At 33.5% G+C, this 19,564-nt stretch overlaps 2 pseudogenes; both read right to left on the bottom strand.

Moving 5' to 3' along the window:
- Positions 1–790, bottom strand: LOC148570413 (uncharacterized; annotated as a pseudogene).
- A 1,377-nt stretch (positions 791–2,167) lies between these two features.
- LOC148570414 (protein FAR1-RELATED SEQUENCE 5-like) lies at positions 2,168–13,685 on the bottom strand (annotated as a pseudogene).
- Between the last annotated feature and the right edge of the window lie 5,879 nt (positions 13,686–19,564).

The raw sequence follows: 19,564 nt of genomic DNA on the forward strand, positions 1-19,564 counted from the left end.
TCATGGCATCCAAGTCCAAAGCTGAAAAGTGCAGGGGTACTGCAGAGTTCTTGAACTAGCTGTTCCACCACCACCAGCTGGAGTATTCCTCGCTTCCTCATCATCGCTACCATCTGCAATCGTGGCGGCTCCACATCGTCATCATCCTCATCTTGAAATACATCTTTCACACCATCCAGTGCTCCACCCTGTCGGGATTCTAGTACCACATCATAAATGCCGGCCATCGTAATCGCAACATCAAGTACGGGCCCAGTGTCAACCCTTTCTCTGTCACGAGTGGGGTTTAGATCAGCAGCGAAGGACGTGGAGGCAACCAAAACTGCCTCAGACTCAATCACAGGTAGAGATGAATACGCACCAACGTTTTTCGAACTAGAGCAAGCTGCCGTGGGTGAAGGCTGAAGATTCCGGTTAGAACCTCCTGAACTAGAGGCTACATCCACAAGTTTGGCCAACAGCTCATGAGTCCTCACGTATGGAATTGCCGATGACAATAGAACAGAACTTGCAAATCTTCGTCGCTACCTATGATAAATGAATCATACTTTACATCATCCCGCAAAACAGAAATTAAAATTCCGTAGAATAACTTTTCCACCCGTTTCACGCTTTGCAGCCCCAATTTTCGGATTATAGTATTCTGAAACTCGGTGAAACTTGTTGAAGGTTTCAGGAAAACACTAAGTAGATCCTTATCAGTAAACTTAATTCCAAAACGAGTTTTTTTCTTAATCGACCCTCTATATTGCACCAAAACCAAAAAACTCTCATCACTAGCCATTGTGAGGCTCACTATGATGAAGAATTCACATTCCACAGTTATTTATATACATTTGCACCATGGTAAATCGAATTACCTTATATCCATTAATATATGATCGTAAATACATAGTAATTCAAATTGGCTTGTATAGATTTATTTACTGGTTTTCCTCCATGTAAATTAAAACACCCCTATTTGATTTACTTGGTTATTATTCGAGTGAGTAAATCGAATTCACCTCCATCAATTTACTAGGGGGCTAACCATTCACCTATAAATCGAATCATCCTCTTTCGATTTACTTGTGACCACACTAATTCGATTGATGCTGATTTGATTTAGTACCTGGATAGAAAAATCGAATGAACTTATTTCGATTTACATAGAAATATCCACTAGGGACATGCACGTAATGTAATTTCATTTGGGTGATACACATAGTTTTTTTAAGCCATTGGTTTATATACATGATTTGCCCTAAAACATGTACAATCTTTTTTATTATTGTCACATGCTTTAATTATTTTTGAGTTTTAAACCTTTAGGTAGCGTTTGTTTTGAGGTATTGAGACAGAGACTAAGAGACTGAGATTCAGTATCATGTTTGTTAGTTCAGAGACTGGTACTAAAATTTCTGTCTCTGTCCCTAAAATATCAGTATTTCAGTACTTCCAAAAAGTAGGGACACAGGAGACTAAAATTTTTAGAGATGGAGACTGAAACTTTAATAACATTTTATACCTAAAATATCCTCATTTCAATTAATTAATTTCAATTTTACCCTTTGTACAAATTAAATTAGAGTTTCATTCTTGTTTCAATTTCTGTCTCTCACTTTGCACCAAATAGAATACTGAGATTTATTTCAATATCTGTCTCTTAGCCTCTGTCTCTCAGTCTCAGTCTTTTCGTCTCTATCTCTCCACCAAACGCTACCTTAAATACTTGTTATAAGGTAGGAATAGCTACTGAATTAGCTAGAATCAGATGATGTAAAATATGAAGTGAAATAATTGTTGCATGTGTACGTTAATGCCCTTTGTTGAAATTTTATTCTTAAGTAGTTGCAGAATTTGATGTGAGCACACGCACTATGAGAAACAAGTGAAATTTCAGAGAGAAAAAATAAACTCTGGTATTGCGATAAATTTCAATGGAAAAATATAGGGAGGCAATGAGTTTAGTGAACAATGTGAACAATAGCGTTAAAAAAATTAAAATCAGATGATAATTAATTTAATTAATTTCAAATAATTTCGCAGTTTGAATTTCAAAAAGATAAGGATTTGCAAATTATACGGTAACCTCTCCTCTCTGCGTGTGATTTCCGTTCTGCAGAGCCTTCCTCTCGCCCATTCTTTTCCCATCACTCCGATCCATTGCTACCAGGAACACTAGCTACTACCACCCAGAACACCAGCTGACGCCGCCCAGCTCCCCGCTGACGACACCCAGCCTCTCCGCATTTCGCTTGCGCGCCGTAGCAATGGGAGATTGCGCCGTAATAGCCCTGTGCGTCCTCGTTATCGCTGCCCGCCCATCGCCGACCATGCAGGCTCCACCACTGGCTACGCCTCCCGTCGCGCCGTTCGAGATGCACGTTATCCCGTGCTATATATCCACATATCCACAATTAATGAATATATAGAATCAATGGCAGAGATGGCAAAAAATTTGTTGGTCCATAGCTTTGGTTGCTATATGTCCACATATCCACAATCAATGAAGATACATAATCTTTAGCTCTCTTTTCTCTCTTCTTTAACACTTCTAATTTAATTCTACTCTCTTTCACAATCTAGTCGCCGTCGAGTCTCTCCACCCTACAAATGTGCTGGATATTCAATTCACTAGGTATGTAGATGATTATTTTAATTCTTAATTGGATGGTTATTTTGTTCGATTCAGTTTAAGTATATACAATTAACAAATGCTAGATGGTCATTTCACTAGGTATCCTGATGATTATTTTAATAACTATGTGATGGTTGTTTGATAACGATCCCGCGACAGTGACGAAAAAGGGGGCTACAGGGGTGGCTGCCAGTTGGGGAGGAAGAGTGATTTGGGGGGTGAAAACTGTTTGTAATTTAGGGTTTGGATAGTTATTTCTGAAATAACTGAATGAAAGTTTTTAAATTTAGGGTAATTTGTAGAGTGGTTTTCATTTTATATCCCTATTGGACTCAATAGCCAGCCTATTGTTCATATTGTCAAGATTTCTCATTGTCTCCTTAGTAGAATTAAATTTCAAAACATATTAGTCGCTTATATACAATCATAGAGAGCTAACTAATTCTATCTAAAATTAATACTAAAGGACCAATATATTTTATAATTTATATAACTATTAATTAATTATCATTAATAATTTTAATAATATAAAATTATATCTAGTAATATAAAATTATATTTTTTTATTAGTTAAATATTAACTAAATTTTAATAAAAATATTAATCCTTTAAACTTTCTCATCTATTACGAACTCTAGCCAAGTTAACTTCAACTTATCCAATAGGTCTTTGATGTTGAATTTGCCTTCTAGTGCCTTCCTTATTTACTCAACTTTTGCCAGTTTATTTTCGGCGAGATAAAATCATACGAGATAAAATCATAGACCTCGTGTACAATAACCTCTCTTTTACTATAATTTTGTATACATGCTTATATTATTAAAATATTATATATACATTAAAAATTAGTGACATTATATATTTGTATATATGAATACATTGTTTGACATATTTTATATTTTAATATATATTTTATATAAATAGTTAGTTTAATAATTATATTAAATGTACTTATAATATATATCATTATAATATTATTTATCGTTCTTCTAAGTATCTAACAAAATTATAAGCCAAAATCAATTAATTATGTAACTAATTTTCATATTTTCTAGATAATTAGATTCTCTTCCATTCTCTAAACCACACAATCCATTATTCTTACTATTTTTCGCCTCTTTCATTACTAATCGAAACTAATTTCAATTAATTTTATTATTTTATATCAATTTGACTCATTTCTATATTTTCTTATTTTATTAATTTCAAGATTTTCCAGTTTCTTCCAAGCTACAACTTAATCAGATTTAGTTCCAACATTTCTCGACATTAGAGTTTAGTCACGTCAGAAACTCATAAGTCATAAGCTACAAATAAAAAATTTTTATAAAGAATTTTTATACAATTAAGTCTAATTTTCGTTCTACATATATATATATATTACTTGTGAAAATATTAATTTAAAAAATAATAGTAGAATAGAAAGAATATCAAATTTATTATTTATATATTTTATTAATCACATAAATATAAAAAATATAAAAAAATATATTTTAATTGCATTAGATTGTATTGCATTTATGTAAGATGAATCTCAAACGTTATCACATATTTTATATATTCTTTTTCTTATCGCTATTCATACATTAATGGATATTTCTATAAATTTTTTACTTGACTTAGGATTAGAAAATGTAAATATATCATTATTTTTATTGTGGACAGATTTAGTATAATGGCACATTTGCATATCAAAATTTTAAAGATTTTACCTATATTGTTGAGTTATTTTTAAAAGAGGTTTATTATGAGTTAATTTATACTAGTTGTCTGGATTATCATATCTTATATGTTAAGAGTATTTTAGATAATTATTTGCAAAGCAATGAACTTCCTTATAATTATGTCATTTATAATTCTATTGATTGTTATTCTCTTGAATTTGTAGATAATTTTAACCATTTGACTAGTTTGTATTTGATGCTTCTACCTTTGAATGATGTTATTTTAGATGATGAGTATAAGGTGGTAAAAAATAAAATCTACACATATAAAGGCTTAAAAAAAAGCCATCAAAATATGGTACGGTCTTTAAACTAGGAAATTAAGTTTGAATTCATTAGACAAAAAAGAAGCTTCTTATTCAGAGAAAAGCTACGCTTGTTGAAGAATGTGGTCCACTCCAAGTGTTGGGGATTATCTACGAAGATTCCAACAAGATTAAATTTTTGGATAAGTATTATGATTTAGTTGTATTTAGTGTATTTATTTTTTTCTTTTTGATATATATGCAAATTTGAAGACGAATATTTTAAAAGAGGGAGAGGATAATATGAGCTCAAGAAGATATTTTTATCATTTTAGTGCCAAAAGACAAATTAGCAATCTCATCATGTTTAAGGATATAATTACTAAAAGAATTACACTAAACTAACCTTGAATATCAAGGAGACCAAGAATTCGTCTTAAAAATAATGATGCTGACTTGGAAGGCACAAAATTTAAAGTTATTTAGTTAGATTTAAATTTCATTTGTCAGGGTTTGTTAAAAGTTTTGATTTGGTTTAGATTTGTTTAATAGTATCTTTTTGTGTTTACAATTTAAATCAAATATGATCTAATCTAATAAGATCAAATTAGATTTAATTAGTTATCATATCGTTAGAAATTTAAATTTAAATCAAATTTAATATGATATAATAAGATCAAATATAATTTAAATTAGTTAGAGTTAATTTTGGAGTCATATCTTTTATTTAATTTTAAAATTTATTATTTTATTCTAGGAAGATTTGTCTCACTTTTAGTCTGATTAGTTAAGAGATTATTTAAGCAAATTCGTAAGATATTTTATGCAGTTTTTGATGAATAATTTTTATGGATACTTTTATGCACATTTTTCTATCTGTATTCAAGTGAACTAAGTAATATGTTTTACTTATTACATGAAGAAATTGAAAGATCCACCTTAAGGTAATTCTTAGTGTTAATTCTTTCAGTTTTGTCCTTTTGAACTAGGTTATTAAAGGCAGATTTTTTGAAAGTCTAGTAAAAAAATTTTTTCCGATGACCTAAGTTACTAAAAACATATTTCTTAAAGATCTAATAAGAAAACAACTATCTTTTTATCCTTTTTATCATTATCTTTCCATTTTTTCTATGTTTTTCCTCCTTTTTCTTTTCTTATTAGTTGACATGCTTATTTCATAGATGAACAAAGTCTTTCCATTAAAAGATCTTGGCAAATTGAGCTCCTTCTTAGGACTAGACTTTGATTTTCTTGCTGATAGCAGTGTACTCGTCAATCAAAATAAGTATGCAAAGGAATTTCTGCCTAAAGCCCAAATGGAAACAACCAAGCGAATGCCTATCCCTGTGGTTTCATCATTAAAATTGTCTCAAAAAGACAATAAACACTATGTAAATCAACCTTAGTATAAAAAAATGGTTAAAACCTTGCAGTACCTGTGTATTACAAGCTCAAATCTTGCATTTGTTGTGAATAAAGTTTCATAGTTCATGCACAATCCCACAATTGTTTACTGGAAGGCTGTTAAAAGAATTCTTAGATATTATAAAGGTACAATAAGCAATCGTATTATGTTTAGCAAGTATACTGATTTCAGGTGAACTATATTGGTTTTGCAAACTAAGATTCGGTTAGAGATTTGTATGATAGGAAGTCTATGATTGGCAATTGTGTCTACATGGGATTGAATTTTCCATATTAGAGGAGTAACAAAAAATAAAAGACCAGTAGAAGCAGCACTGAGGCTGAATATTGAGCCATTATAGCATTGCAATCTAAGTTAAAGTCATTACAACAACTATTGAAGAAATTGAGAGTTCATCGACATATTCCCCCACCATTTATTGTAATAATCAAAATGCATGTATGTTGGCAGCAAATCCAATCCTAAATTCGAAATACAAACATGAAAACATATGGAAATTGATCTTCATTGCTTGAGGGATATGATCAATAGTAAGTAGTTCTTTGTCATCAACATATCAACGGCAGATCAAGTTGGGAGATATATTCACCAAACCACTCTTGAACATGTTATTCACTAAGTTCAGAGACAAACTTATAGTGACTGTTAGATCCATAACTAAGTTTGAGGGGATATATAAAAGGTGTAACAAAAAGTTGGTTAGATGATGATTGTTAGATAGAGAGTTTGTTGGTGGTTGTTGAAGAGCTAAACTCACATTTTCAACTCCTATCATTGCTTTTATATATATATATATATATATATATACTAATTACTCTAACTTTTAATACATGTATCACATCGTGTTTTCTCTTTAGTTACTTGCAATACAATTGTGCGTGAGCGCGTATGCTCTCTCTCTCTCTCTCTCTCTCTCTCTTCTTGATCTTTTCCTTTCACTGGCTTCCATTTGCTGCATAGATTCTTGCTCACACCAGAATCTGTTTTCTTAAGATATCTAATCTACGATGTCATATGTAACGCCCTATCACACAGAGCTTTACACCTAGGATGTAAAACAAAGGTGATGTGGTATTATGACCTCTAAAATAAAAATATATATAATAATATTAAAAAGGATATAGTATACGAGGAGCCTTGAAAAATGGATAAAGCAAAAATCGTAAAATAAAAAGCGCAACGCTCCGGAAACAAGATTACTTGCATGTGAAGAAACTACGGTTCACGGGCATAAATAAACAGAAAGTAGGAATAGAAGGTCAAGAATACAAAATAACAAGCTTCTAACTCAGCCTGCGAAGCTAAGGCTGGCCGGAGGATATTTACATATAGAATATACAGCCCATATCCCAAAATACACACACACACACACACACACACACACACACACACACACACACACACACATAACAAAACAGAACAAAAGTATAAACCCAAACAAAAGCCCACTTCGCTACAGAGAACTCCAGACGCCTAGCGAGGTGCCTCTTAATCTGCATCTGAAAAATAACAACATAGTATGGGATGAGAACCGGAGGTTCTCAGTATGGTAAAGGTGTCACGCACATAATATATAAGGTCCTGGAAATTCCATAGGCTATCCTAGAATGCCGACACTTAGATTGCAAAGCTTAAAGTACTAAATCAGAAACCATGAGCAGGGGGTCTTCTAAGGATATCTAAGCCTAACTTAAAAACTTAACCTGAACACTAAGTCTTTCCACCTTTCCTCCGTACCTCCATCTCCGGTGAATTGCACAGACAAACAAGCAAACAAAGGTAGACACAGGTAGAATACAAATAGTACAAATAGCAAGTATAACAACTAGCATATTATAAGTAGTTAGGCATTCCCAGTTAATGAAAAATCAAACAATTCAAACAATATGCACATGATGCATGCCTATCCTATGGCTGATGAGGCTCATCTGTCAGTTATCAAGCCAACCCGACAAGTCCGGCTGCTAAACCCTGGACTGTCCCCCGTTGCGCATCCCCATGAGTCTATGCATAGCTTTTTCTCTTTCATTCATAATTCATAAATAAATAAATAAATAAATAAATATATATATATATATATATATATATATATATATATATATATATATATATATATATATATAACTTTACTCAATGGGGGTTAACCTTCCCAGGAATTTCTAAGTGCCCGATCACCCTTACGACGTAGGGTCAACAGAGTATCGAGTCTCAACCTGGAACACGTAGTGGCAAGCCACTGTACTTTACCCAGAAAAACTCGTATCTCAGATAATCATGTCACATTCATTTATTAACATCTCATAATCATTCATTATGGCTATAAAGTCACTTTATACATCATATGTTTGCATCTTTATACATATTTTATCATAACCCGGAGCAAGTGTGGTGATCTACCTGGGGAGCCTCTATACTAACCAACCTGGAGCAAATGGGGCGAAACCACAACCCTTGTGTCTACCCAGGAGGTACGATCTCATATGCCCAAGACGAACAAAGGAGGGGATCCTAACCTCCCACTATCTCACTGGGGGAGATTTTGCAATACCAGGAGAAACAAGGAAGGGGATCATCACCTTCCACCATCTCCTGGGGTCGCACTTTCAAGAAAGAGTGCTCAGATGCAACATTTATTCCTTTCTTTAGTCAGTTTTATAATTCAAGTAGTATATGTATATATATATATATATATATATATAGAAGAGAAAATAGAAGAGACTGAATATTCCAAGGTTGAGTATATTTTAGTGTTAAAATCCTTATTGGATGCTACTTTGAGTTGTTTTGGTGTTTTAATTATTTCAAGTGAAATTCGGATCAATTTGGCAGAGTTTTGTGCAAGAAAAGAGAAGAATTAAAGCTGCCTACTAGGGCATTAAATGCCATCTTGGCATTTAGTGCCAGAACTCAGCGAGATCAAAAGCGTTCTGCCCCCTTTGGGTGCTAAACGCCAAAGCTGGCATTTAGCGCTAGGCAATTCGAATCACACTTCACTCTTGGAGCATCTTTAGTTGGATTTAGCTTTTAATTATTGTTTTATCTTTTATTTTAGTTATTTTTATTTACAAACAAAATCTTTTAGGTTTAGAATTTATTATTTTATTTTAATTTCAAATCAAATTAGGTTAGATATAAAAGGAAAAAGATTCACCTTTTAAGTATATCTTCTCACTTCCATACTTTGACATTTTTTGAACCCTAGTTTTTTCTCTGAACCATGAGCCACTAAACCTCCTTGGTTAAGGTTAGGAGCTTTGTTTATTTCTATGAATTAAGACTATTGTTTTCTATTTTAATTAATGTATTGATTCAGTTTCAAGGATTACTTTCGTACTTCATTTTATGAATATGTGTAGATCAGAAGAATAACCCTTATTCTATTTGCGTTCTTGTGATTCTTGGAAGAGATATCTCACCTGAACAACATCTTGAAAGTAAACTCTTCCTAAATCGTTAACTACTTGCACTAATCAGGATACATGACATATAATCTTCTTAGCTTTGGGTAATTAGGGTTTTTGTGGCCATAAACTAGAATTAAACTTAACCCTCTAATAGAAATTAAGTGACCAAGATATTGATAGTTAACTAGGTTAGAGGAGACAAAATTACTAAGATATTAGGGTTTAGTCACTGATAGTTTACCATGAAATGAATCTTGCATGATTAAAATAGTTGGTAAAAAAACTTAATCCAGAAAGGTAAATATCTCCGAAACCTTAACTATTTTCTCTCACAGATTTCACACCAATTCCACTGTTCGCTTTCTTACTCTTTGAATTACTGTTTAATGCTTTTTGAATCCCAAAACATCACTTTCTGCTTGCCATACTAAGGAATCATTCGATCATTATTGCTCAGTCCATCAATCCTCATGGGATCGATCCTTACTCACATGAGGTATTACTTGGTATGACTTGGTGCACTTGCCGGTTAGTTTGTGGATCTAGAAATTCCGCACCAACAATCAAAGAACAACTGAAGAAAACTTAAAATAGGAAAGACAATCTGAGCCAAAAATAAAGTCAAACATAGAACCAACCTGAGGAGAAACCAAAGAAGCCATGAGAATCTCATTTTGGTTTGGAGACTGGGAGCTGAAGACCTCCAACAGGAAGTGGAAAGAGAATAGGCAAGATGAAGGATTTAGCTTTAATAGGCTAGGCCGATTAAATGGAGAATTTATAAAACAAGAAGGAAGAAGCCTAAGCCAGTTATGCATCGAAAATAGCAGCGTCTATGGCTTTTGATAATGTGAGTCCGTTAGAAGGTCTCCCACTGAAGAGCATGCTGTAAAGGTATATGTTTTTCTAAGGCAAAAGAAGTATAAACTGAAAAGTAAGAGGTGTCAACTAATAAGCTTTCAGGAAAATAATGAAGTACCTCCATAGTATCCGTTGGCTCCTTAGTCTTTGCATCAGTGAGCTCAATGGTGACAGATTTTCTATCTCTTGCTGGAGTGATCTATGTAATAAAAGGAGAATGATGACTATGACAATTCAAGGTAGCAACTCGCAAAATTGAATGACAAAATTACAAGATGCAGTTACCTTGGTAATTTTAGGATCAAATCTATTCATGAGTTGATCTAAAGCTTCAATAAAAGTAACTTACACAATACAATTATTATGGACTAAATGTAACCTACACAATACTACCTTACTTTCAAGTGCCGTATATACATCACTGAATTCAAGACCAATATAACCACTTCCAATAATTGTTATCCAATCAAGAATAATCTCGAGTTTAAGTGCATGGTCATTGGTAATTACAATCTTTTCTAGAGATAATTATTGGGTGAAATTTATTTAAAGTAACGATGCACGATTAAACTCACGAGAAGAATTCACGAGATGAAAAACTAGAGAAATGTCCCAATATAGTATTGAATCCTTATGCACATTTCAGCAAAGTCTAATCTCTATTTATCAAATTTACTGCGAAGTATCCATCAGAAAATATCCAAAAATTTTAATGATAAAAATTTTAAGTCAACCTCAATGCATTACTATTTGAAATCTAAAAATTTAAATAACATGTTAAACTATACTCTCATAACACTATACTAGGTAATGCTACTGCATTCCATTGAACTTCAGATATTCTCCTTGTTGTACAACCTATTCTCTACGGTACAAACAAATTTGAGAGAAAAGCGAATCATAATATGATATCAAATAATTTAAAAACTACTAATCACTAAGTTTTAACAATGCAATAATTCATATCTTATTATTCATACCTGTAATAGCCACTAATAACTTCCATATGGTGGGATGGGAGCCCCATGGCTATTATTCAATCCTGAACCACCTAGCCCAAATCCTAGCTACACAGATGCATCTACTTCTGTATTTAGCACTGGTGATGTCCCTTGAGAAGCCATAGGGTTTTTGGGAAGCTCCTACAAAAAAAATAAGACATGCAGTCAAAATTGCTATCAAGTATAACTACAACATAGAATTTACCAATTTATTTTAATTCAAGTAACCACTAATGCAATATTGTATCTTACTGACCTCTTTTATACCAAAGTTAGCTTGCGTGCCACTACCAGTCTTATCACCCGAATCGTCATCGTCACTCCTCACAGAACAGTTCTTCTTTATATGATCATCATTGTTATATTTAGTGCACCTTTGTTTACCTCTCTCTTTTTTTCCTTGGGTGCACCTTTTGTCTTGACCACTGAAGGGTCACCAAGAAAGTTCGGCATGGGAGAATCTCTTGTTTGTCTTTTCAAGCCAGATTTTTGCTCTAGTGTTTTGGTCTAAGGACAAACTTCATTCATAGTGTCATGGAAAGAAGGACCATTTTGAGTTCCTAAGAATACCATCCACGTAGTTGCCACTGACAATGCGCCATAGCACATTAAAAATTCTCTTTCTTTGTCTTGCACAGTGCCTCCAGTAGAACTTTCATCCAGATACTTCTTAGCATCCTTCGACCATCTTTTCAAAAGAATACTATCTGGCAACTTCTGTAAACCTACCCTTTTCATGGCACAAAATATATGGCTGCAAGAAATGCCTTCACTACTCCTCTGACTACATTCACACTCCATATTCTCAGTATTGCGATCATAAAGTACATTGTATATATGTTACCTCCTATCACACTCCTTAACTTTTAACACAATAGTAGTTGATATGTTTTCCTCATTTATTATATCTAATGTGATCACTCCTTGAATCTCCGTTTTTACTTCTCCAAGAATCTCCCTTGTGTAAAAATTTACAACACAAAGCTCCAATGCTTCTAACCCAGTGGTTGGAATGGGCTTCCCATACATCGTCTTAAATTGAGAAACTAATTCATTATGTCTATAGTCCCTAAGAGCATGTTCAAGATTTTGGACCAACTCTAGAAAACTTTGGCGAATGCAAATAAGCCTCTTGATAAAGTTATTTATCGCCTCACACCTTGATGTTGTTCTAAATTCAGCACAAAATTTTCAAGTAAGCGCTTGTCCAACTTTTTCTCTTTTCATATTCATTTAGAACCCAATCATTTTTCTCCAACCCATATTTTTTTTTATCATATTCTCCCAATATTCTTCAAATTCATCCGGATGCCATGGAGCATATCTTCTGAAGTCGTTGGAAAAATTTTTGTTTTTTATGTTTGTCGTTACATTCTTCTGAATGTGCCAACCACATAATCAGTGAGTTGCATTTGGGAAGATTTCTTGAATTTCTACCTTCATTGCCTAGTCACCGTCTGTGACCACAACACTAGGAGACTTGTTCAGCATGACTTCTAGAAAATTTTGTAACAACCATGTATATGTTCGTCCTCTACCAAGGCAAAGCCAAATATACATGTTTGGCAGTGATGGTTACAACTCGAGAAGATCACCAACGATCTTCTGTACTTATTCTTCCGATAGATTATATCAAATGCAATCACATCTCCAAAGCACTGATAATTGGCCCTACAAATTCCATTTGCCTAAAATAAATTTGCCTGCTGACCTTCATCAGTAGCACTGTACCTTGCCATGACCATGGGATCAATGATCTTTGCATGACAAGTTCTTTCAATGTGGTTATCCAGGTCCTTCTTTGTGAACCCGACATTGGCATAACCACCAGCTTGGCCTATCATTAGTCCCATTATTTTAGAGGTTGGTAGACCATGATCATGCATGGTGTTTGCCTGAGATTTTTTAGCCTCAGTCAACCCTCGGTGGTTTGGAATTAGGTGTACCAAGCATTAGGGGACAAGATCATGGTTGTGCTTCTCAACTAATTTTTTAACCCTCCAAGTTGAAGTTTTGGTGTCAAAGTACACCGTAAGCAGGGCTTCACAATCAGTACGAGTCAGCGCTTTATGCTCCCTCTTCCTATTCGAATTAGAGATGTATTTCTTGGCTCTCTTTCCTTTCTTGTTGCAAAAAAATTGCCTTCTGTGCTGTGTTCTATCTTTTCCATGTGCTGTATCACGCTTGCAAACTCCAAACCCGACACACCTTGCATAACATACATACAAGTTATAAGCTGGATCCGATGCTTCAAATGTTTAGTTTATAATATCATCGGTCGTCACAAAAACACATTTGCTACTGCTGCCACTGCAATCATAAATGCAATTCACATTCTCTTCCACACCATCATGCAATATTCAATGTTGTCTTGTGAACTAAGTGATTCCGAATTAACATCCATTACATCCAAAATCATTTTCTTTCTAATTCTATATATGTAAAAAAGTAAAACTTTTACCCTAGAAACAAGACCATGTAGAAGTAGGAGATAGCTTCATAAGACATCTTAACCTAAACTAAAGAATAGATTAAAATGGAAGTTAACGAGAGCTCTGTATGTAACTCAAACCTTAAAGCAAAAATTGATAAATTAAAACCAAGTTATGGAGAGAAAACGCAACATACCAAGAGGAATTGTAGCCCAAGGGGGCCTAAAAGTAACAAATTAAAGGTTCAATTACTAGCAAATTCAACTCAGTAATGATTTTTAGCAACAAACATATTTAACTAAATAATTATTTGAGTAAAACAGCAACAAATTCAAATTTAAGTGAATGTCATCAATACCAAATTCATCTCAATGATTTTTCAATAACAGAAAAACATAGCTCAGTGATTTTTATCAACAAATTATTTAAGGTTCAGTGAAGTAACAAATTCAAGATTCAATCACTAACGAATTCAACTCAGTAATGATTTTCAGCAACAAAGATTTAGCTAAGTAATTATTTGAGTAGAACAACAACAAATTCAAATTCAGGTGGATGTTATCAATACCAAATTCATCTCAATGATTTTTCAACAACAGTAAAACATAGCTCAGTGATTTTTATCAACAAATTATTTAAGGTTCAGTGAAGTAACAAATTCAAGATTCAATCACTAACGAATTCAACTCAGTAATGATTTTCAGCAACACAAAGATTTAGCTAAGTAATTATTTGAGTAGAACAACAATAAATTCAAATTCAGGTGGATGTTATCAATACCAAATTCATCTCAATGATTTTTCAGCAACAAAAAAACCTAGCACAATGTATTTTCATCAACAATTTTAAGGTTCAGTGAAGTAACAAATTCAAGATTCAATCACTAAGAAATTCAACTCAGTAATGATTTTCAGCAACAAAGAGACTAATTCATTGATATTTTCAGCAAAACAAATCAAAGACAGCAACAAAACAAAAAAGGAAAGAACAAGAAAATTTGTTGAAACTCACCAAATTAGGACCAGGTTGTGCGAAGGAAGTCGACTGCAGGGAGGAAGATGACAGCGAGAGTTGCTGAAGACGAGGAGGAAGCTGATGGCGAGGAGGAAGTCCCGGGACCTGTTGCTTCTGTCTCTGGCGACGATGGGCGCAATGACGGCGCGAGACTGACTGCGAGGCAGTGACAAGACAGGGAGCGACGACGGTGTCCTGTCCCAGGAGCTGCTACTACTTCCGCCGGCGATGACGAGGGTAGGGAAGGTGTGCGAGACCGGAGACCGTAGGAGAGCGATGATGAACTTGTCGGAGACAGTGAGAGAGACTGATGCCGAGAAAGGGAGGGAACTTGGGTTCGAGAGCAATGAGGCATAGACGCACAGTAAGAGATGAGAGAGCTGTTATGACAGTAATGTTGAGGGAGGAGAAGAGGACTGTGAAACGACGTAGTTTCATAGATTTAAGAAAAAAAACATGACCCGAACCGGTTTATTTAAATCAGACCGATCGAACCAGGTTTAAAGAACCTGGTTTGAAGACCGATTTCATTAACTGGTTCTTAATAAACAATCAATTATAAAGTGACATGTCAACAACTTTAAAAAAAAATTGTTTTGGATATCTTTATGTGACTCTTTCCCTAAGGGAAAGTATGAGGAGCCAATTGAATATTTATACAATGTGTACAATGGAGGTTTAGGGAGTATTAGAGATATAATCATTAATGTTACCTTTTCCCATCAGCTAAAGCTTTTGGGATGAGTGGTATCATGATATGGTATTAGAGCTCTAGATTCGAAAGGTCAGAAGTTCAATCCTTGGTGAACTACAAAATCAATTTAATCTTTTGGGAATATGTTTATTATCCTTAGTACTCGGATGGTTATTCTAGATAGTATAAGAGATGTTCATTTTATAACTCAATAACCCATTGTACACATTGTACAAATAGTCCATTGTCTCCCTAGCGGGATCCTTTCCCTAATTAAAAATTTAGTTCAAAAACTACTTGAACATCTAGTATTTCTTTTATTCTATAATATATAAAAAATATTAATTTATCCTTTAGTTTCAAAAAGTTATCGGAATAATTGTCTTATTATTATATAACAATTATTTTTCAACATTAATCGAGTTCAAGGGACAAAGAAGCTTTAACAGTACAAATATTATAAATTAATCTGAATTACTCACACTTTGCTACAATATATAAAAATTTATTGTTTTTATTTTATTCCTCATTTATAACTCTTAGTATCAGCAGGGGATATCATCTAAGTCACAAGAAATATTTTATTTCTAAAATCATATTATATGTAATAATATCATGGAAGAATTTAAGCATATTCATTTTAGCATTTATAAAATCTATGGTATATTGTAAACTTTTAACTACAAAAAAAAATCAAAATTAAAATAAAAAGAGATCAAAGAGAGACTTATGGCAAGAAATGGTATGACATATGTGATTGCAACGTTAACAATTGGAATGATTATTTGTTCCACCATTATTGCTGAATTTGATGACACTATTCCTAAAGAGTTTTGGATTTCATCTTATTACATTAATACTAGTGCATCTGAGCTGGAAAGGTGTTGGAAGAAATGCCAGAATACCTATCACCCTGAAAGTGAAAAACTGAAGAAATGCATGGATAAGTGTTTTGCTAAGTATGGCCCGAAAATAATCAGAAAAGAATCAGAAAAAGAGAAAAAGAAAGAGAAAGGGAAAGAGAATGCAATGCTTTATATTTTATATATATGATTTGTCTCTATATATATCCTATAAAAATATAAAATTTATGTATCTTATATCATATTGTATCTTGTATTTCTGTCAGTGTTTATGCATCATAATATATATGTATATAAATAATTGATGTGATAATCTATCCATTTTCCTTCATGAATATCGAGAGGCAAATGAATCATGATCGAAAGTATTAAGAGGTATGTGATCCATATTTTGCAATTGTTATGTTCTAGCTAAGACCTAATATTTGTTCATCATTGCAAGCTTCTTCAAGTTGAAATTTAAATAATTAATCCTTCAACAATTAGAAAACTATTAAAGCACTTCAATAATTGAACAAGAAAGTGGCTCAGAATGCTCATTTTAATTTGCGTTTGATACGATAGTTACTCTATTATTGTCATATTCTCACTTTGAATTTTTTTTTTCCTGTAATTATACATTTTATACGGCAATATTAGTTACGTAAACTATAATCAGATGTAGTAAAATGTTGTGAAATGACATGATTGTTGCAAGTGTTTACTAAATGTTTGCCCTAATTGAAATCCATCTTCCGTTTCATTTCTGAGTTTGTTCTTCATGAAATTCATAATTGAAAATAATCTATAAGTGACGGCAATTGAATGATATTTCTATTTGGTGATGACTAACGAGTTCATAAGCAACCACTTTTACTTATTCTGTCGCGTGGTCTAAAACACCGCTAAACTAGACGATATTTTTTGGGATTTTAATTCGTCGATTATTTGATATGAAAATGGGTGGAACTCATGTCCAGTCGATTTTACATAAATTTGATAACTGAGAGTCGTTAAATGATTTGACTGATTTGACTAAATTTTTATCTAATGGCTCTCAACTATCAACTTCACGTGAAGTCAACTACACCTGAGTTTCCACCATAAAAATTTTAATTTATTATAATAAAAGTCAATATTAGTATGAAATATAGATTTTTCATTTTCTTTTAAATTTGAACCTTTAAAGTACTATAAAGAGTTAGTAAAATTTAAATTCATAAATTGTAAGATACTACCATAGTTGTAAGAACCGAACCGGTGATCGAACCGGTCATGTTACTGGTTTACTGATTTATTGGTTCAACCGATAAATTGCTGGTTGAACCGGTAAAACCAGTTTCACGTAAATAAAAAATATAAAATACTAAAAATAGTCATAAACTTAATAAATTCAAAATACATATCTTTAGTTCTTCACCAACATTTTAAAAACAACCAAATTTCAAAGTCTAAATATAACTAATACAAAGATAAACATGAAATTAGTTAGTACTAGTACATTAGTATCTTAATTAAACACAATAAGGATAACAATTCATAAACTAAATCCAAGGAGTGATTTCGAAGTCAGCAAGTTGATCTTCATCTGACAAATGTGGGGCTACATCCTGATTGGTTTTATTTTGATTTGCATTTTCTACAGAATTATTAGCTCCATCATCATCCCGATCATCTTTCAAATCCAATTGATCTAGCATTATAGATAATGTTTCACAAATCAAGATAAAAAATAATATAAAACATGTTATAAGGCATACGAAAATCATAGTTGATCATAATTCATAAATAAATAAAAGCATACCAAAATCATCTAAACCGATGAATTCCTCCACCCCTTTCGACAAGACTCAATATTTCCTCCTTTTCCAGCCAAATGAAGCTTAAACCGATGAATTCCTCCACCCCTAATAAGCTTCTCACAGTATATGCATAGCAGAATTGTTTTTCCAGACTCCACAACTTGTTTACAATGACCCCATGCAGGATCGGTTTTTGCTCTATTATTGTTTTTTTGGGTTCCATTGATGCATCAGGAGTTGATCCTTGTTCTTGCGAAGATGGTGTTTCTGATGGTATATTCGCAGAAGCCATTCTAAAAGAATATGGATTATGGAGTAGCAAAACAGCAAAAGTATAAAACAATAGCAATCCTAAATTCCTTAATTCCTATTCCCTATTCAACAAGACAGCAACCTTAAAGGCTTAAATAGTTAAATTCACAGCAATCTTAAATAGTTACATTATTCACAGCAATCTTAAATATTCACAGCACAAGTATATTCATAACACTATAACAGAACAATATTAGATTAACATTATTCATATTCAACAAGCATATTCAACACCTCGGTTTCAACTTTCAAGCATTAGTCAACAAGCATATTCATCCCATAACAAATCAACAAAACAACAAGTTTTCACATTTTCAACAAGCATATATAACACAGAACAAATCAACAAAACAACATAATTCATATTTCATAGATTCAAGCTTTCAACAAGCATATTTATCCCAAAAATTTTAAGTTTTCAACACAGAATAGAATAACATAGGAGAAGTGCAGTTTAAGATTGCTGGAGAACAGAGGAGAAGTGCAGAACAACTGAACAAGTGAACAACATTATTCATGCATCATAACACTGTAACAGCAAGAAGTGCAGAACAGACTACAGAGGAGAACTGGAGCTAACCTATTTGACAGAGCAGAAGAGGGCAGCAACGGCGAGGGCGACGGCGCCAGCGATGAGAGACAGCCGCGGGTCTGTCCTGTTCGGCTGTTCCTACTTCCTTAGTTCCCTCACCTTCAGACTTCGGAGTTCAGACCGGCGGTGAGACGAAGAAGACGATGGCGGGCGGCTGGCGGCTGGTGGCGGTGGCGGAGAGGGTTAGCCGTTAGGGGATTAGGGTTGGGGAAAAAGTGGAAAGTTAAAGCTGGGAGTGGGGTTTGGGGGGGTACCGTGCTGCGTATACGATTTCTTTTTTTTTTTATAAACCAAAACGACGTCATTTTGGAAAATGAATTTAAAAAAAAAAAAACTTCCGAACCGGTCGGTTAACCAGAAACCGTCGGTTTTCCAGTTTTCATCAAAACCGACCGATTCAACCTGGTTCTCAACAATTCTCTTCTTTATCCGGTCATATCACTCAACCGGACCGGTTAGGAATCCGGTTCACCAGTTTTCTAGTTGAACCGACCAGTCCGGTCTGGTTTTTACAACCATGGATACTACTACTAAAACTTGACATAGTTGTAGTCATATAAATATATTATGTATATATAATTTTTTTGGAGATATT

This window comes from Arachis ipaensis, chromosome B3, assembly GCF_059453495.1.
Source record: "Arachis ipaensis isolate K30076 ecotype BB chromosome B3, ASM5945349v1, whole genome shotgun sequence".
NCBI lineage: Eukaryota > Viridiplantae > Streptophyta > Magnoliopsida > Fabales > Fabaceae > Arachis > Arachis ipaensis.